At 45.7% G+C, this 20,963-nt stretch overlaps 1 protein-coding gene across 1 annotated transcript in view; it reads left to right on the top strand.

Annotated features, from left to right (window-relative positions):
• The window catches only part of LOC115083930 (zinc finger protein 569-like), an 84,523-nt gene that overhangs the window by 61,595 nt on the left and 1,965 nt on the right, over positions 1 to 20,963 (top strand). Inside the window, exon 5 of the mRNA XM_029588045.1 lies at positions 13,278 to 13,450. The gene's annotated coding sequence lies outside the window, so the exon portion shown is untranslated. The remainder of the gene's footprint in view (positions 1 to 13,277; positions 13,451 to 20,963) is intronic.

Genomic DNA, 20,963 nt, shown 5'->3' with positions numbered 1-20,963 from the left:
ATGCTCTTGTGGATGAGGGATAATGTTTTGTACAGGATGCGTGATTGAATTGGTAGCCAGTGGAGTTCGATGAGGGTAGGTGTGATGTGGTCTCTTTTTCTTGTGTTACAGAGGGTACGGGCAGCAGCATTCTGTAGAAGTTGCAAAGGTTTGGTGTGGTTGGAGGGGAGGCCTAGGAGTAGGGCATTACAGTAATCGAGTTTGGAAAATATGATGGACTGGAGAACAGTGCGAAAATCTGAGAAGTGTAGGAGGGGCCTGAGTTTTTTTTTTATAGTTTGGAGTTTGAAGTAGCAGTCACGTAGGAGGGATTTGATGTAGGGTTTGCAGGAGAGTTGGTTATCAAGGAGAAAACCAAGGTTGCGGGTGTGTGAGTGGAAGGTAAGGGAGGAGTGAGATGTGGGGACAGGGGGAAGAGGGAATTTAGAGGAAATAATGAGAAGTTCTGTTTTTTGAGGGTTGAGGGCAAGATGCATGTCGGTGAGGAGTTTGTTGATGGTGGTAAGGCATGAGTCCCAGGTATGGAGAGCGGACTGGAGGGAGTCAGAGAAGGGGAGGAGGATTTGCACATCATCTGCGTAGATGAAGTGTTTGATGCTAAGGTTAGTTAGGAGGGTGGTGAGGGGAAGCATGTAAATGTTGAATAAGGTTGAAGATAGGGAAGAGCCCTGAGGGACACCTTGATCTAAACTAATAGGGTCAGATTCATAGTTATCAGAGAGGACTGTGAAAAGGCAATTTTGTAGGTAGGATTTGAGCCAGGCAAGCGCAGTACCAGTGATACCGATGCTACTGAGGATGTTGATTAGTATGGTGTGATTAACAGTATCGAAAGTGGCAGAGATGTCCAGCATAGCAAGGAGGTAAGAAGTACCAGAATCAGTTCCTTTGATTATGGTGTCAGAAAGGGAGAGTAGTAAGGTCTCGGTGCTCAGATGTTTACGAAAACCATATTGCGTGGAGGGTAGAATGTTGTGAAGTTCAAGGTAGTCAGAGAGGCGAGCGTTGACAAGCTTTTCAAGGATTTTAGCCAAGATGGGGAGATTGGAAATGGGTCGAAAGTTGGAGAGGGAGGAAGGGTCAAGGTTGGGTTTCTTGAGTATGGGTTTAACTACAGCTTGTTTGAGAAAATCGGGGACCGTGCCTTGTAGTAGGGAGCAGTTGGACATGTCAGACAGAGGTTTGGAAATAGCTTTAGGAATGGAAAGAAGGAGTTTAGATGGGATGGTTTCAGCAGGATGTGAAGAAGGTTTCATTTTTTTTAGGATATTTTCTATTTCCAGGGAGGAGGATGGGTCGAAGGTAGACATGGAAGCCGAGCAATTGAGCGGGGGAAAGGTGACTTTGTTGAGATTATGGGAAAATTGTGCGGTAAGGGAAGAGACTTTGTTTTTGAAGAAGTGTGCAGGTTCATTGCAGCGAGTCTTCGAGGAGGAAGATTGGGATTGCGTAGTTGGGGAGTTGGTGAGGGCAGAGATCAAGGTAAAGAGGGCCTTGGGGTTGTATTGGAAACCATGTATTTTTTTTTAGAGTAGTATTCTCTTTTAGTGGTGAGGATGGTGTTTTTGTATTCATGCATGAGTTGGTAGTAGTATAAAAACCTTAAATAAATAAATAAATAAATGTTGGTATGTCCTAAGTGTATGTTGTCAGTTGGAATTTTGTTTGCTTGTTCAAGCAGAGGTATAGTAGAAGATATTGTGGTTATTTCAAATTGATGTAATATTTTGGCTGATTGGAATATAATTTAATACAGATTTCTTCTGTATTTTGGCACTTTTTGAGTTGGAGAACCCTGTCTAATTGAGGTGAGACATATGGAGAGTAAACACACCAAATGTATTCAGGACACATGTAAATATGTAAGTGTCTATGTTTCTAGAAAACAATCTTTACAATCCCCTTGCTGGTGAACCATGATTATTATCGGTAGTCAAGGGATGCTTGCAGACAAGCAGTTTCCAATTAAGGTAACACTGATCAGTGCATATTTCATTAGAATCAGAGTAAAGTCATAGATCACCTAGAATATCAGGCTTTTGATATATTTTGTATTATTGAAACCTGTTCTGATTTTATCCCAACTTACCTGGAGGGGTTTACATTTTTACTCAGCCACAAGAATTCAGACATGGTAGTGGAATGGCTAGTTTTATTTACACAAGTATATGAGTAAGTTAATACTTGTTTCTCAGCCAGTAGAGGCGGAATATTTATCTCAGCTTGGACTGGATAAACTGTTAGCAATATTATTAAGGTCCTCAAGGGCCATACAATTTTTTAATGATTTGTCCCAGCTAATCTAGAATATTCAGTTAGATTATCCCAATCTTCTTTTCTAAGTGATTTTAATATTCACTTGATTCCATTTTATTTGGTACTGGAGCTTATTTTTACTCTATAATGGCACACGGCTTTAGACACTATGTAGTGGAGTCATCATATTTGAAGGGTCAAATATTGGATTTAGAATCTTTGCACAATTCTGTTGGTCATCGTTGGTACATTTCTGATCTGATGGTTAGGCCAGTGGTCTGGTTTGACCATTTTTTGATAAACTTTACTTTAGGGGGCTGGATTGTCACTTGAACTCCAGTGATCAGCACATGGTACGGTTTAGTATAAGACAAAGCAGAGGGTCAGGAGTTAGTTAAAATGGGAGAGTACTTTTAATAAAGCATGCAATAAGCTGGGAAATTCTTTATAAAGCAGAACAATGGGCTAAACTAAATGGAGTGACAGTAATGGGAAACAATCTTTATGTTAGAAAAATAAATTTGAAAAAAAGGGGGAAAAAAGACCAGTATGATTTTCCAAAAAGGTGGTTAAAAGAAAGAGCAAAAAGATTAGTATTAAAAAAACTGCAAAGGATCTCATAAAAAGGAACACAGGGAAGAATATCTAGTAAAGCTGAAAGAAGTGGGGAAGGTAGTCAGGACAGCAAAAGCAAGTGGGAAAAAAAATAAGACAGTGATGCTAGAAAAGGTGACAAACCATTTTTTCAGGTATTTCAGTGAAAGGAAGCAGTCAAAAGTTGGGATTAAAAGATAGAAGATAAAATTACCATCTAGTTTACCAAGAGTAAACAATTGATTAACGAGTAAACATTAATCAGTTGTTTACACTTTCAAAAAGTACAAAGACCAGAAAACATACAATGAAGTTACTGGGTAATACATTTAAAACTAAGAAGAGAAAATGTTTTTACTCAATGCATAATTAAACTCTGGAATTCGTTGCCAGAGGATGTGGTGAAAGCTATTAGTATAGCTGCATTTAAAAAAGGTTTGGACAAGTTCCTGGAGGGAGAGTTGCAGAAATCCACTGTTTATTCTTGGGATAAGCAGTTTGGAATCTATCTACCTCTTGGGATCCTGCCAGGTACCTGGGACCTGGCTTGACCACTGTTGGAAACAGGAGACTGAGCTTGATGGACCCTTGGTCTGACCCAGTATGGCAAACCTTGTTCTTAATTAAAAGGACGACTGTATGGAAGATGAGGAAAAAAAACACTAAAATACGTTCAGTCAGTAGTCACTGAAGAGATTGGAGAAGGTCTGCTGATTGTTGGCAGGTGTACATATAGTAGCTACACTATTTACGTAAGAGAATTTGTGTGCAACTTGCAAAACTAAAAGTGGGCAAAGCTATGGGGCCAGATGGGATACATTCTAGGATATTAAGGAAACTAAAAGAGGTTTTAGCGGATCCACTGAAAACTCTGGTCAATAGATCTTCGAAAATGGGAGTGTTTTCATGGGACTGAAGGGCAGATGTGATCTCTCTTCATAAAAGTGATAATAGAGGCGGTTGGAAATTGCAGGCCAGTTGGTCTTACCTCAGTCATGGAAATATTAATGGAGTAAAGGAAAGGACAGCGAGATATTTACAGTTCAGCAAGTAGAATGATCCAAGGTGGCACAGCTTTACCAGAAAAGCAAGTTTTCTTATCGAACACAATCTTTTCCCATCGATAGCAGGGCTGAATTAGCCATGCTGTCATGGGGATCTGTCAATCAGGTCCGGAAGGCGGAGCTTGTCAAAGCAGAGAACAGAGCTTTGCTCTCTGCGGCTGCGCATGTGTTCCCGCGCAGGAAAGTAACGGAATCTCTTCAGTCTGTGATTAAACCTTAGTGTAGTCGAAGATTTGGTGACTGCCAGGGAGGAGGGTGGGTCAGCATGGCTAATTCATCCTGCTATCTACGGAAATACCGTTTACGGTAAGCAAACTTACTTTTTCCCGTCGATAGCAGGGCTGAATTAGCCATGCTGTCATGGGAGTCCCAAGCTCCTGATCACGTTGTTTTTGATATATATGTTTGTACGCGATCTTTGACAGTGTGGCAGTCACCATGGACCGGAGGATAGAGTTTGCAGGATTGCTTGCCATATCTTCGCATCTGTGGCTGTTTGTTGATCAAGGCAGTAGTGAGATGTGAATGTATGAAGTGATGACCATGTAGCTGCCTTGCAAATGTCTATGGGTTGCACATTCCTTAGGTGTGCCAATGAGGCTGATACTACTCTGACTTGGTGAGCTTTCGGCTCTGAATGTAGTTGTAGTTTTTGTTTATGGTAACAGAATTTGATGCACTGTGCTATCCAGCTGGAGATGGTGTGTTTAGCCACTGGTAATCCAGGTGCCTTTGGGTCAAAGGAGACAAAGAGTTGAGAAACACGGGAGTCCAAGTTTGTCCTTTCTTTGTAGTATGCTAAAGCTCTTTTACAATCTAGTGTGTGTAGTAGTTTTTCCCTATCATTTGCATGAGGTTTAGGGAAAAAGGTGGGTAATTCCATGGTCTGATTGAGGTGGAATTGGGAAACCACTTTTGGTAGGAAGGATGGGTGAGTTCGGAGAACTACCTTTTGGTGATGAAATTGCAAATATGGAGAATAATGGACCAAGGCCTGCAATTCACTAGCTCTCCGTGCTGATGTTACTGCAACCAAGAATACCACTTTCCATTTGAGGTATTTAATATGTGCCGAGTCCATGGGTTCAAATGGGGAAAGCATGAGCTGTTCCAGAACTATGTTGAGGTTCCATGGAACCGGAGGTTTAGATATCGGAGTACGAATGTGAGTTAGCCCCTTAATGAAACGAGATAGTAAGGGGTGATTGGATATAGGAATATTGTTAACTGGTCTATGATATGCCCCTATGGCACAGAGATGAACTCTGATGGATGATGTTGCTAGACCAGCTGTATATAGTGTATGAAGATAATCTATGAGCAATTCAGGTGAGCAGTCCAATGGTGGTACAACTTTGGAAGTGCACCATGTAGAGTAACGTTTCCATTTATAGCTATAATTTTTCCTCATTGAGAGTTTCCTGGATTCTAACAAGATGAATTGTGCCGAGGTGGAAACTCCCTGTTCTGTTAGAAGGAGCCTCTCAATCTCCACGCTGTCAAGTGGAAAGATGAGTGTAGCGGGTGTAGAAGCATCCCTCGATCTTGGCAGAGAAGATCCTGGCGATTCAGTAATCAAATTGGATCCATGATGGATAGTCTGAGAAGGAAACTGTACCACGGTTGCCTTGGCCAAGCCGGGGCTATGAGTATCAGTTGAGCTTTGTCTGCTATGCACTTTTGAATTGTCCTTGTTATGAGTGGTTTGGTAGGAAAGGCATATAGGAGGCCTGTCGTCCACAGGATAAGGAAGGCATCTTGGGCGATCCTGCATTGGCTTGGTCTTATCGAGCAGAATTTGGGAACTTGAGCATTGATCTCCGTTGCAAAGAGATCTATTGAAGGTGTCCCCCACTGCATTAATATGTCTTGGGCTATTTCTGTATTGAGTGCCCACTCATGAGGATGAAAGATGCGGCTTAGCTTGTCCGCTCTTGTGTTTGCAACTCCTGGTAGATAAGTTGCCTGGAGAAGTATGCAATTTCAATGAGCATGTTCGAAGATTGTCAGGGTCTCCTTGCATAGGGACCATGAACCGGACCCTCCTTGTTTGTTGATGTAAAACATTGCGACTTGGTTGTCCGTGTAGATCATGACCCTGCGTCCTTTCAGGTGGTCTTGGAACACTCGTAATGCATTCTGAATCACTCTGAGTTCCAATAAATTTATTTGCAAGTTTTGTTCCGAGATTGTCCATAATCCTTGTGTTTCGTAAATCTCGAGGTGTACACCCCAGCCCTTGCGAGACACATCTGTGGTTAAGACTGCGTTGTGAGGAGGGGAACTGAACAATGCTCCCTTGGATAGGGTGGAGTCTAGTTATATCTTTTCTCATTTCGGCGGTCAACGATAACTTCTGTGTCAATAGTTGCGAGTGCTGTTTCCATTGATGTTTCAAGCCCCATTGCAGGCGTCTCATGCATAGCCTGGTGTTGGGAACCATGAAATTCGCCGCTGCTATGTGGCCGAGGACTACTAAGACTTGTCTCGCTGAAGGTCTCTGAGTGTGGTTCAAGGTATGTAACAGAAGACGGAATTGTGATATTCTGTCGCTTGGTAGGTATGCCCTGTTGCGCCTAGTGTCCAGGCATGCTCCTATGAACTGTAACTGTTGTGTTGGTTGTAGGTGTGATTTCTGAAAATTGATCACCAATCCTACTCGATGGAGGTGCTTGAGTAAGATGTTTGGAGTTGGGGCGATTATGAGCCAATCGTCCAGATATGGAAAGATGGTTATATCTTGTTGTCTGAGGTGAGCCACCACCACTACCATGCATTTGGTGAACACCCTGGGTGCAGCTGATAGTTCAAAGGGGAGAACTTTGTACTGGTAGTGTTGATGCCTGTAGCAAAAGCATAGGTAACGCCACAAGGATGGATGGATTGGAATGTGTGTGTAAGCATCCTTCAGGTCGATGGAGCACATCCAATCGTTGGTTTGAATCAGAGGAAGGTTTGATTTCAATGATACCATTTTGAATTTCTCTTTGGTGAGAAATTTGTTCAATTCCCTTAGGTCTAGGATGGGGTGAAGGCCACCCGACTTCTTGGGTATGAGGAAGTATGGGGAATAAAATCCTACTGATTGGGTTCCTGGGTAAATTTGTTGACTTGCTTGTTGTTTGATAAGCAAAGCAATTTCCTCCCCCAGTTGTGGTTGAAAGTTGTGAATCTTGAAAGTGGAAAGATGAGGTAATATGGGTTTTGTGACAAATTGGAGTTGGTAGCCGTGACTTACTATCTCCAAACCCCATTGATCGGATATTATTCTCTCCCAGGCTGCCAGGCAGGAATGAATCCTGCCGGGTGGTGCTTGATGTTGTGGTGGTGGCGACTGGGTAATTAAAAAGATGAAGTTGCTTTCACTGCAGTAGCCGGCTGTTGAGCCTGCTGTCTCTGGTTACGTGGTTTACCTCTACATTGGTCTGAGGTATTCTGTTGAGGAGCAGGATGCTGGTACGCAGGGTAAGCCTGTGTATGAAAGGACTGGTAAGATCTGTAGGGTCTCCTGGCATATGAATGCCTACGAGTAGATCCAATATAACGACGTGTGGTCGAATAGTTAGGATGTGATGTTAATGATTGTACTGCTAGAGCTTCTTCCTTCAGTTTACCTACTGTGCCTGAAATCGTTCTCCGAACAGGTTATCTCCTGTACATGGGAGGTTTGTTAGTTTTTTGTGCAAATCTTCATGTATCGAACTTGAGCGTAACCATGCTAGTCTGCGGGCTGCAATGGCTGTTGCCGATGCCCTAGATGTTGTTTCATATGCTTCATAGATTGACCTCAAAAGGCGTCGGGAACACTCTTCCATGTCATGAAGAGGCGGAGGTATGTGATCCGCAGTCAAGGAAAGCATACCTTTTATAGCCTGTATGCACTCATATAGGTATTGTACCATGTAGAACTGATGGTGCATAATTCGGGCATTCAACATTGAGTTACGGTATATTTTCCTGCCAAACTCATCTAAATATTTGTTGTCTTTCCCTGGTGGGTATGAGGAATGCGACTTTGTTTTCTTAAATCTTTGCATCGCCGACTCTACTACAATTGAAGCGTGAGGTAATTGTGGTATAGAATACGGTGATGTTTTCCTCATACGAAATTTTATGTCCGTCTTTCTGGAAACCACTGAGATTGCGTAAGATATTTTCCAGGATTTCTGTAAGACTGAATGCAGGAGTTCTTGTGGTGGAAGAGATGTTGGTTCTCCTGGAGTATTGAAAATCTTTAGGAAGCCAAGAGTTTCTGATCTAGGATCTGTTTCTTTTTGAACCTCTAGATGAAGTATTGAACCTAATTTTTCCAGAAATTTTGGATATGTAAGGTCTTCCGGAGGGGAATCCGGTTCCTGAGGTTGTTCCTGTGGATCCGATGGGAATCCTGTAGATGATGATGGGGATGTTTGCGGTGAAGGAGAAAAAAGATATACCCTGGTTATAATTTGGTGAGGCTGGTTGGTTTGCTATGGGAGATGTTGGAGGCTCCACTGACTGCTCTCTCTTAGTCTGTGTCTTATGTTCCGGACAACTGCCAGAAGCAAGATTAGTCATTCTGAATGATGACTGCAGAGATTCATAAAATCCTGTTAAGGATTGGGACAATTGATAAAATGCCTCTTTTGTATGAGGGTGCATTATTGTACAACCATCTGGTTCTTGTGACTCACATGCTGTAGGTTGCATTGGAGTGTTGTGAGGTAAAGTATTGGATACTTTATGGTCTTTCTGTTTTTTGTCGCATAAGACAAGAAGCAACATACAGAGGTAACACAAGAAGCAACTTGTATTACCTCTGTATGACAAGAAGCAACTTGTATTACCTCTGTATGGGAGAAGGTATTTGAAGCTGGTATGTGAGATGATTTAGAAGTCGAAGGGCTTACTTCCCATGTTGCACTCCTCTTTGCTGCCCTTTTGTGGTGGTAGTGATGTGAGTGCTTATAATAGTGTGACAACGAGTCTGTATGACTTCTACGTGAACACGGTGATCACTTTCTGCGTTTTATTGTAAAATCTGTTGAGGTAGCTCTCGAAGAGAGGGAAGTACCCGAACGAGTGGGGTTATCGATGGAGAGGTGGAATGAGACATTTGTGAGGGTCCACGTCATCTCTTCAACTCATGGTGTAGTACATGAGACGTGTGCTGCTGTGTCTTGTGCGCAGATTTGGATTTGTGCGTATATCTTTCTATGTCTGTGTGCGCCAAAGTTATCGGCGCCGATGTCTCCGGTGCCATGCGCACAGCCATGTCTGGCGCTGTGCGCGTGTTGTCGGTGCCGTGCACCCAAGTGACTTCGGCGCCGTGTGCGATTTTCCCTTCATCGCACACACAGGTGTCTTCGGCGCCCTGCGTGCAGAAATCTTCTGCGCCGTGCACGCAGGGTCCTTCGGCGCCATGCGCACAATTGTCTTCGGCACCATGCATGCAGAAGTGTTGTGTGCCGTCATAGTTTAATGCACATAAGGCATCTTAGGTGCAGAAGTCTTAGGCGCTGCGATTTTTGGCGCCAGTGTCTCTTGCGTTGGCGCTTCTGGCTCTATGGATTGTTTGAAATCCGATGGCCTTTGCCGGCTTGCCATGTCCTTACCTCCAAGATTGGAGGATTGAGGACCTCACGAAGATGCCCTCTTTTTTGAGGAAGCCGGTAAAATTGCAGGGCCAGGCGACAAATGAGCCTCTGATGGCTCCAGTGAGGCAAAAAACTCCTGAAGCCTGTAAGCCCGTTGTTTCAGGGCTCTCGGAGATATCCTCGAAAAAAATTCACAGTCTTCACGATTGTGATCTGGCCCTAGGCATCGGTAACATCGGTCATGTCCATCCGTGACCGACATTACCTTGCCACAATTACAGAGTTTAAAACCCGATTTTGACATTTTTATTTAATAACGCTGAGGAGAAGAACAGCTCCGAGTGTGATCCCATGCGCGGAAAGAACAGACTGAGGAGATTCCGTTACTTTCCTGCGCGGGAACACACGTGCAGCCGCAGAGAGCAAAGCTCTGATCTCTGCTTTGACAAGCTCCGCCTCCCGGACCTGATTGACAGATCCCCATGACAGCATGGCTAATTCAGCCCTGCTTTCGACGGGAAAAGATTGTGTTATACAAATCTGATCAATTTCTTTGATTGGGTGACTAGACATTTATTTATAAACATGTGCTATTCTGCTTTGAGACCATGATAGGGAAAGCAGATTACAACCAAAATTTCAATCAAAGATTACCATTTCTTCACAATTTACAGTCAATGTAGGAGTACCGAACACAAAGGAGGGGACATAGCCAGACAGAAGTAGAGATATGGGTAGATTAGTGTTTTCATCTGGTATGTAGTGGAACATGCCTCTCTTGACTCCTTCGAGCCCACCACCTCCTTGGAGATCGAATCCACCCTCAGGAAATTGAAACCTTCCAGCCATCCAACAGACCACATTCCAACTAAACTGCTGCTCCTCATCCCGAGCACCATCTCCAGATCACTGGCTAACATCATAAACTGCTCCCTAGTCCATGGAATCTACCCTGATGAGCTAAAAACGGCGTCCCTCAAACCTCTCTTGAAGAAACCTAACCTAGACACAAAAGAACTCTCCAACTTCAGACCTATATCCAACCTCCCTTTTCTAGCGAAGCTCACAGAGAAAGTTGTGAACACACAACTCTCAGACTACCTGGAGGAACAAAATACTATACCCTTCCCAGTACGGCTTCCGTAAATCGTCCAGTACAGAAACCCTTCTCATTTCCCTATCAGACCACCTCCTTATGGGCCTAGACAAAGGGCTTTCTTACTTACTTGTCCTCCTAGATATCTCAGCGGCTTTCGATACTGTGAACCACGCCATCCTTCTAAACCGCCTTTCAGACATCGGATTATCTGGACTCGCCCTCAGATGGTTCGACTCCTTCCTCAACAACAGAAGCTGCAAGGTCAGAGTCAATAACAAAGAATCCCCAAGTTTCAAGTCAACGCTAGGCGTCCCCCAAGGCTCTTCTTTATCTCCCACCCTCTTCAACACCTACTTACTACCCCTCTGTCAACTACTCACAAACCTAAATTTAATACACTACCTCTATGCAGATGACGTCCAGATCTTGATCCCCATAAAAGAATCTCTTCCAAAAACGCTTACCTTCTGGGAAAATTGCCTTAAGTCCATCAACAGCCTCCTCACCAGCCTGAACCTGGTTCTCAATGCATCCAAGACAGAAATCCTTCTTATCTCCCCTGACCACTCTGCTAACACCGATCAAACAGTCCCTGACACACAGATATCTCAAGCAAGAGATTTAGGAGTAATCCTAGATAACCATCTGAATTTAAAGAAATCGATCAACAATATCACTAAGGACTGTTTCTATAAGCTTCAAGTTCTGAAATGACTCAAACCCCTTCTTCACTTCCAGGACTACAGAACCGTCCTTCAGTCAACTTTATTCTCTAAAACTGACTACTGTAATGCTTTACTCCTGGGGCTCCCCATCTCCGCCACCAAACCACTACAGATGCTCCAGAATGCAGCAGCCAGAATCTTAACCAACACCAACTGGCAAGCTCATATCACCCCTATTCTCCGAAACCTGCACTGGCTGCCAATAAAATACAGAATCCTACATAAAGCACTCCCTATAATCCACAAAACCATCCACAATCAACTGACACTAGACCTTCAGATCCCTTTCAATCTCTACTCATCCACAAGACCCATCAGAGAAGCATATAAAGGAACTCTACTAGTCCCACCAAATAAATCCACCCGCCTAACTTCCACCAAAGAGCGTACATTCTCCACAGCGGGCCCAGTCCTCTGGAACAAATTTCCGACTGACATAAGACTGGAACCCTGCCTTCTTACCTTCCGACGAAAACTTAAGACTTGGCTTTTCCTCCAAGCCTTCCCCTAATTTCTAAAGTGTTCAATCCAGACTCAGCCCAACTGATGGGACGTTCGCATTAGTCTCAGTACTATTCATATGTATTCTACCTCTAGTTAATTTTTGTCTCACTACTTCCTGGCTACTCTAGCCCCCAAGTTCAATCTCCTTGTTATATGTAACTTTGCTTCGGCTCTCTTGTTTGGTTAATTAGTTACTCCCCTAAGTTCCATGTAAACCGGCCTGATATGAATCCCTTCATGAAGACCGGTATAGAAATATGTTAAATAAATAAATAAAATAAACATGCGCTAAATACTGGTTTGATAGATAGAGGATAGGGACAGATGTGGGCACAGAGCGAGTGCTGGATGTAGTGTACTTGGATTTCAGCAAAGCTTATGATATTGTCCTATAAAGGAGGCTCAAAAACTGAATAGCCTGGGATTGGGCCCCCAAGGTAAAGGACTGGATTAGAAATTGGTTAAGTAACAGACCACACAGCATCATATTAACTTAAATTCATTCTTGAGGAAAGAAAGGTGATCAATGGAGTGCCCCAGAGACCTGTCCTGGGGCTGGTTCTGGTCAACATTTTTCTGAGTGATATGCAGAGAAGGAAGTTTGCCTTTTTGAAGATGGACACAAGGGTCTGCAACAGAGTTGTCAACCCCTGAGGAAGTAATTGAAGAAAGTTTGAGGAGTGGTCAAGTGCTTGGTAGTTAATGGAAAAATGTGCAGCATCATGCCTCTGTAGTACAGAAATCTAAGACAACTGTGCATAATGGAGGGAGTGGTGCTGAGACACTGCTGCACTCTCAACAGAAGAGCTCTTAGGGGTGATGATTCATGTCCAATGATCCCAGTGTAGTGACACACCGACAGGGTGGTAGCCACAACCAGAGAGATGCTAAGGTGTGTAGGGAGAGGCATAACCAGTAGCAAAAAAGGGGATAATGCCTCTGTACAGAGATCATTCACCAGACCTTATCTAGATTATATCAAATTCTGGGGGCTGTTCCTTGCAAAGTATATAGACAGGCTGGAGGCAGTAGAAAGGCCAGTGGAATGGTGCAGCTGCAACACCAATAAAAAGTTCTTGTATATTATACTAATTGTTCTAATGGTTTAACAGTTTCATGAAAATTGGTAATTTGGTTATAGTGCCCTGCATACAGGGAATCTTATAATGTGTGCACTGCCTGCATCCTAAGAGGTGCAGATGTGACCAGTAAGAAGTTATTCTTCCTTCTACTTGTTTTATTCCAGGTACTGTAGAGCTCTTGGTCATTATAATTTTGGATTAGAATTAGTTTATTGTTCACAATTCAAAATGGCCGAAGAGAATTGTTATTTTTATGTAATGTTATGTGGCACATATGTTCTCCAAAAAGCACTTCTCCATTTTGTGCACGGTCTGCATACTGGAGGGAGCAAAGCTGACCAAAGATTTATTATGCCCTTGTATGTGTTTCATCCCAGGTGAATTTGAATAAAATCCTTTGAAACAGCAAAAGCTGCTGTCCAGTTTGTAAAAGAACTAAAGGAACTGGCTAAACACTGACAGGAAAAGTCCAGCCGAATGGAAGGGGTGACTATCGCAGAGGAAGACAACAAGGTGAAGCTAGTTACACGGGGTCAACACCAAACATCAGGTGAGATGAGACTTAAGGACTTAAATATGTACACCCTAGAGGAAAGAGAAATAGGGAATATGATAGAGACATTCAAATACCTCAAAACATACTTCCGACACAGGAAGTCAGTCTTTTTCAGAGGAAGGAATACTCTAGAAGATATCATGGGAAGAAGCTCCAGAGAATGGGGAAGCCTCAGGCACAACATCAGAAAATATTTCTTCATAGAAAGGGCAGTGGATGCAGGGAACAGTCTTCCAGTGGCGGTGTAGAGGTACAGTGGGTACATATGGAATTATGCAATGGACCTGACACTAAGGAACTTCATTCTGTAAAATGGAGTAAACAATGGCAGAAGAAAAGTATAAGTGTTAAAGAATGACTTGGCCTTGGCAGTACCATATCAAGAACATCCATTAGAAGGTAAAAATAATGGATGAATAGCACAAGATTAACCACCTCCATACAAGAAAACCACTAGATTTGGTCACGTACACAATTTGGGGCTGACCTCACAGCAGCAATGCTGAAAAGGGGGCAATCCTGAGGAACTTTGAAGAACATTCCACTACTCAGACCTGAGTAGACACATAGACAACACAAGTTGTCTCCAGTGGCACATTTTGAAGGCACCAACTGATCCTCATAGCTGGGAATTACTACTGCAGCGCTTCTCTTCATACAACCTGCAGGGTACAGGAGGGGAGGGGGGCTGGCTAAAAGAGCACAGCAATTGTTTTCTGTTCTGCAGTGTCTGGTTACCCCATCATCTCGCTCCCCTCCTGTCCCCAGAGGAAGGAAAGGGGTGTAGTTGGTGCAGAAGCGGGAGGGAAGGGGCTAAGAGAGCAATCATTGTTCCCTGTACGTACCAGGATCAGTCCAGACTGCTGGGTTATGCCTCCCTTCCAGCAGATGATGGAGTCAGAGAAAAGCTGAAAGGCATCTTCCATATAACTTGGTGTGCCACCTGCGGTCCCTCAGTATTTCTCTGACTCCAGCAGCTTGAGAGAGCATAACCTGCGGTCCTGATCTTCTCTAAATTTGGAAGGTTTTTCTTACAGGTTTGGTTTAAACTTAAAGGAGAATCCTTTGACCAGATCAATTCCTAAGGATATAAAAAAAAAAATTAGAAATACATAAATAAATAAAAAGGACACAGACAGGCAAGGCATTGCCCTATAGCCATTTACCGGAGATTTTTTTCCCCTGATCCGGTGAGCTATACGGGGGAGGATTTATCGGTGGGCCAGTCACTCTCCCCCTTCTTGCAGAGAAGTAACATTCCTCTGAGGCCCAGCTTTCCCGAGAAGTTAAAATTCCTCTGACGGGCAATTGTTCTGGTGGCTCAGGGAGGTTGTTCCCCTGAGTTGGGAGGGCTGATTAAAGTTAGTACAAAAAAGCTAAAACATTTTTTTATGTAGAGTGCGCATTTATTTCTGTCATTTTAATACACACCTTTTGCAGCCCTCGCCTGCCTCGATTGCCCAGGCCTCCAGAGGGGGTGGCGTGCCACCCAGCTGATTTCACACGCTTTTGGCATGCCGCGGGGGACCGTTTGTTCTGCGTGTGGAGAGCTGGGGTACCGGCTCTCCCACAAAGGCCTCTGCTCCCGGTGTATTGCCGGGGACGAGGGGCCTTCGCAGTGGCTGATTTCGGGCCGGGGATCAGCCCTACTGCACCCACGGGGACATCGGGGCGAGCAGCCTATTCGAAGGCAGAGGCCCGGCACACTCCTAATTGGCACGGGGGCGGCGGCCATCTTGCCTCCTGCAGAACCCAATGCAGATTCAGTGGGGGAGGGAGAGGAGCTCCCTCCTCTTTCCCCGCCGGCGTTAAGCCCTCAGAGACTGCGCGATTTTCAGCAGGACTCGGCCCCTCCCCCTCCTTTATCGGCGGGTGCTGCCTTAAAGAGGCAGCACCCGTTTTCCTCTCAATTTGTGTTGCTTCTGCATAAGGCTTATGTAGAAGCTGAAGCTGACTGGGAAAGCCAGTCTCCTACCCAGGCTAAGTGTTTTAAGGCCTCAGCGGACCAGGAGAGACCTGGACCGAGGGTGCTCCTGGGGGATGGACTATCCATTCCTGTCTCACCTGCGGATCCGATAGCTAAGGACCCCTCCACTCCTGCTATGAGTGATGATGTGAGCAGTGCCAATCTGGTGGAGGGGGATGATCCGCAAGTACTTCGTTTGTTCCGTAAGGAAGAACTGGACCCGTTGATTTCCCATGTGCTTCAGGAGCTAGAGATCCCACTTCCACAGGCGATACCGGACTCTTCGCCGGGAGATTCGGTGTTATCAGAGCTTTGCACTCCACCGCAAACATTTCCTTTTCATCCAAAGCTTTTCCAGCTCGTGTCATGGGAATAGGATATTCCTGAAGCCACCTTGCGGGTCAGCAGAGCCATGGAAAAGCTTTATCCGCTCCCTAATGAATCTCAGGATCTTCTTAAGATCCCTAAAGTGGACTCAGCAGTCAGAGCCATTGCCAAGCATACTACCATTCCTGTGACAGGAGGCACAGCGCTCAAGGACCTCCAGGATAGGAAGCTGGAAGTCTTGCTTAAGCGGATTTTTTAAGTGTCAGCATTGGGAGTACGGGCCGCTGTCTGCAGCAGCATGATGCAGAGGGCTACTCTCCGTTGGGTTCAACAGATGCTTACGGACCAGGAACATCCTCCGGAGGAAGCGGAGCAGGCGAACCACATGGAATCTGCAGTAGCCTATATGGCAGATGCTTTGTATGATCTCCTCTGCACCTCTGCCCGCACTATGTCTTCAGCGGTTTCTGCATGGCGACTACTATGGCTCCGTAACTGGTCAGCGGATGCCTCCTCTAAGTCACAGCTGGGTTCCTTTCCTTTCCGAGGCAAGCTTTTATTCAGAGATGAGCTAGAGCAGCTGGTTTGCTCTTTGGGAGAGAACAAGGTTTACAATCTGCTGGAAGACAAGCCCAGATCATTTCGCTCAGCCGGCACATTTAGGGGCCGTTTTCGTGGACAGCGCCGTTTCCGCTCAGGTAGGGGTTCTTTCTCCTATGTCCCTTGGCAAACGTCCACAAGATCTCAAGCATGGGCGCATTTCCTTTCGTGGCAGGCGGCCTCAGCGCTCTGGAACCTCTCATGCCTTCGCCACAAACAAAGCGTCCCAATGAAGGGGTGCCGGCCCATCCCTCAGTTCCGGAGATTGGGGGGAGACTCTTCTGTTTTCAAGAGGAATGGGCCAAGATAACCTCAGATCAGTGGGTTCTAGACATTATAAATCACGGCTACGCTTTGGATTTTGCACGACCCCTTCACGATCTGTTTCTAGTATCTCCCGGCGGGTCTCAGACGAAGCAGCAAGTGGTTCTTCAAACACTGTCTCGCTTACAGGCTCTGAGAGCCATTGTTCCGGTTCCCGCAGCCGAGCGTCGGACAGGTCACTACTCCATCTACTTCATCGTGCCCAAGAAGGAGGGATCGTTCCGACCAATATTGGATTTGAAGCAGGTCAACAGGGCATTGCGAATCCCTCTGTTTCGCATGGAGACCCGTCATTGTGGTTATCCACAAAGGCGAGTTTTTGGCTTCTTTGGATCTGACAGAGGCTTATCTCCACATAGGGATCCAGGAGTACCATCAGAGGTTTCTACGGTTCATGATCATGGGGCAACATTACCAGTTTTGTGCCCTACCCTTCGGGCTGGCGATGGCTCCGAGGGTCTTCACCAAGATGATGGCGGTGGTAGCAGCGAGCCTGCGGCGAGAAGGGATATTGGTACATCCTTACTTGGACTGGCTTATCCGAGCGAAGTCGGCAGTGCTCTGCGAGAACGCAGTACAATCAGTTTTGGGTCGTCTGAGTTCCCTAGGCTGGGTTGTCAACTATACCAAGAGCCAGCTGGTTCCATCCCAGTGTTGGAATTTCTGGGAGCACGTTTTGACACCGGTATGGGTAAGGTTTCCCTGCCACTGGTGAGGATGGAGCGGCTAATGTCTCAGGTTTGGCGCCTGTTAGCTCTTCCCTTACCCGTGGTGTGGGACTATTTGCAGGTTCTTGGTTTTATGGCAACCCTGGAGTTGGTCCCGTGGGCTTTTGCTCATATGAGGCCTTTGCAGAGGGCGCTACTTTCTTGTTGGGACCCCAAGTCGGCAGTTTCAACTGCCATTACCGCTCCGCTCCTCGAACCGGCCAGGTCCAGTCTGGATTGGTGGTTGATACCGGATCACTTGCTTCAAGGCGTGGATCTAGAACCCCTTCAATGGATAATCGTGACGACGGATGCCAGCTTGACAGGTTGGGGGGGCACTCTGTCAGTCGCGGTCAGAGCAGGGTTTTTGGACACTGCCGCAGACCAAGTGGTCCATCAATCGCTTGGAAACCAGGGCGGTTCACCTGGCGCTACGCCAATTTCTTCCACTGGTTCACCACTGGGCGATACGAGTCCTATCCGACAATGCGACCACCGTGGCTTACATAAACCAACAAGGGGGTACAAAAAGTCGGCTAGTAGCATCCGAAGAGGACATGTTGATGGACTGGGCAGAACGCCATCTGTCTCGCATAGCGGCATCCCACATAGCTGGAGTCGATAACATTCAAGCAGACTTCCTCAGCCGACAGAGGCTAGATCCCGGAGAATGGGAACTATCAAATGAAGCGCTGCGGCTCATGACCAGCCGGTGGGGGACTCCCCGGTTAGACTTGATGGCAACTCGTTTGAACACGAAAGCATCTCGTTTCTTCAGTCGCAGAAGGAGTGGGCGCTCTGGTTCTTCCATGGCCCCCACATATTCTCCTTTACATGTTCCCCCCATGGCCATTGGTGGGAAAGGTTTTACGCCGGATCAAATCACACCAGGGGCAGGTTGTTCTGGTGGCTTCAGAGTGGCCGCGAAGGCCGTGGTTCGTGGATCTGGTTAACCTGATGGTGAACGGACCCTTGCGCCTCGGCCACCTACCGCACCTCCTCCGTCAGGGTCCAGTATTTTTCGATCAGGCTGATCGCTTTTGTCTAGCGGCTTGGCTTATGAGAGGAGGCAATTGAGAAAGAAGGGATAGTCTGAGGCGGTTATCACTACTCTTCTCGACGCTCGTAAAACCTCTACTTCTGTTACCTACGTTCGGGTATGGAAGGTGTTTGATTCGTGGTGCCGTGGGTTGAGTTGTGTCCCCGTGGCAGGCCGCCATTAGTCACATTCTTGCCTTCTTGCAGGACGGCTTAAAGAAAGGTTTGGCGTACAGCTCACTACGAGTGAGTAGCAGCCTTGGGCTGTTTTCGAGGTAAGGCTGACGGTGCTTCAATCGCTCTTCACCCAGATATGGCCAGATTCTTGAAGGGTGTCAAACCCCTAAAGCTGCCGGTGCACTCGATCTGTCCATCTTGGAGTTTAAATTTGGTTCTTCGTAGCCTGTGTAGTCCTTTTGAACCTTTGAAGCGAGCTACACTAAAAGATTTAACACTTATGACGGTGTTTCTCGTGGCTATCTGTTAGGCTAGAAGGATGTCAGAAATTCAAGCATTGTCCTGTGGGAGCCTTTCCTGCATATTTCTCACTCGGGTGTTTCCCTCCAGACCGTACCTTCCTTCTTGCCTAAGATGGTATCGGCCTTCCATGTCAATCAGTCGATTGAGTTGCCGGCATTCTCAGATGAGGATAGGAATGCTCATCAGGCTCAGGATCTCAAGAGGTTGGATGTTCGCAGAGTCCTCTTGCGGGGTACTTGGAAGTAACTAATCCTTTCCGATTGTCTGACCATCTTTTTGTCTTGTGGAATGGTCGTAAGAAAGGGACTAAGGCTTCTAAGGCTACTATTGCCCGCTGGTTGAAAGACACTATTGCTTCAACTTACATATGTCACGGGCGCCCAGTACCGGATGGACTTAAGGCGCATTCTCTTAGGTCACAAGCGGCATCCTGGGCAGAGAGCGAATGTGTCTTGCCCCAAGAGATTTGCCGGGCGGCCACTTGGAAATCTTTGCACGTTTGCCAAGCATTACCGCTTGGATGTTCGGGATCCGAAGATGGATTCGTTTGGCAGCAGTGTGTTTCGAGCGGGGATCTCCAGGTCCCACCCCCTTTAGGGCAGCTTGGGTACATCCCAGCAGTCTGGACTGATCCTGGTACGTACAGGGAAAGGAAAATTAGTTCTTACCTGTTAATTTTTGTTCCTGTAGTACCAAGGATCAGTCCAGACGCCCGCCCATAGGAAGGAGAGATCCGCTCTGTTACTTGTATTTTTCTCTTTGCAGATTTTTTCAGCACATGCAGATTTTTTCAGAACATACTTCTTTTTGTCAAACGTTTATAGTTTTTTCAGAGGTTACTGTTTTGACTTGATCTAGTCATTGTTTGTTTACCATATGTTACATTCATTCTGCTTTGATATTGATTATACTGAGGGACTGCAGGTGGCACACCAGGTTATATGGAAGGTGCCTTTCAGCTTTTCTCTGACTCCATCTGCTGGAAGGGAGGCATAACCCAGCAGTCTAGACTGATCCTTGGTACTACAGGAACGAAAATTAACAGGTAAGAACTAATTTTCCTTTTGCTCTGATGTGATAGCTCCAGCTTTACTCTCTCCCCATGTCAACAGTCAGGAATGGAGGGGTTGAATTAGACAGTTTAATCCCTGCTGAGATCTCAGGGCTTGGGACTGCTTAGAGGAAAGTGGGGGAGGAAAAAGGATTCAGAGATAACCCAGAGCACAAGTCCGACAGCTGTGAGTAACTTATGGATGAAGAGGAGAGTGTTGGGGTCAGGAAGGGATGAAAAAGAAGAGTGCTTAGGTCATCCCTGGAGGAGGGAAGGGTATAAGATAGTGTGTACTGGGTTGGGGGTAGGTGGGAGAGAGAAAGTTGATGTGCATTTCCCTCCCCTTTTAACCCTGCTAATCAACAGCACTTTCAGGGAAATCCTGTCTCAGAAGTGCCCAGGTTTATCAATGCCATCTCTAGTACAAGCCCAGAACTTAAAATCTGTTGATGGGGATCTAGATGATGCTATGCCCCTTCCTTCCTCTCATCTAGGCTGGCTTGCAGCAACCATGGGACCTGTGAACATGTGTGCACTCACAGTTTCCCCCTGCCTTCACATGGATTTCCTTAGTAGCAGAGGAAAGAGCAGAGTCACCATGAGCTAACTTCTTTCCATTGTGCTACTGGCCAGGCTGAGGAGGGGCATAAAAGGACTGGAGATGAGGGTTAAAAAAAACAAACCAAAAACAAAAAAAATTCCAAGACGACCACCTACGCAGGGGTTTTCTCCTCCCTCTGCCAAGAGTATCTACAGCCATCAAAGTTAAAAATCTGGCCTCATCTACTCCTCAGCACAAACCACTTAGATGAATTCCCTGTTCATCCACAGTTCCCATTTTGCCAGCAGACCAAATTGTGGAACGTTAAGTTTAGACGTGAAATAACTTTATGTATATGGTACCTTATGTAATCTCCGATACATAGCCTCCCCTGAGGATCCCAAGTGCAACTGTATGGATCCTGAGTGGTCTATGCTTCCAAGGGGAAAGGATTGTACCATGCATGTGATTAT

This window comes from Rhinatrema bivittatum, chromosome 2, assembly GCF_901001135.1.
Source record: "Rhinatrema bivittatum chromosome 2, aRhiBiv1.1, whole genome shotgun sequence".
NCBI classification, from domain to species: Eukaryota; Metazoa; Chordata; class Amphibia; order Gymnophiona; family Rhinatrematidae; genus Rhinatrema; species Rhinatrema bivittatum.
Note: the sequence above shows the minus strand (reverse complement) of the source record. Positions and strands in the feature narration are given on the sequence as shown.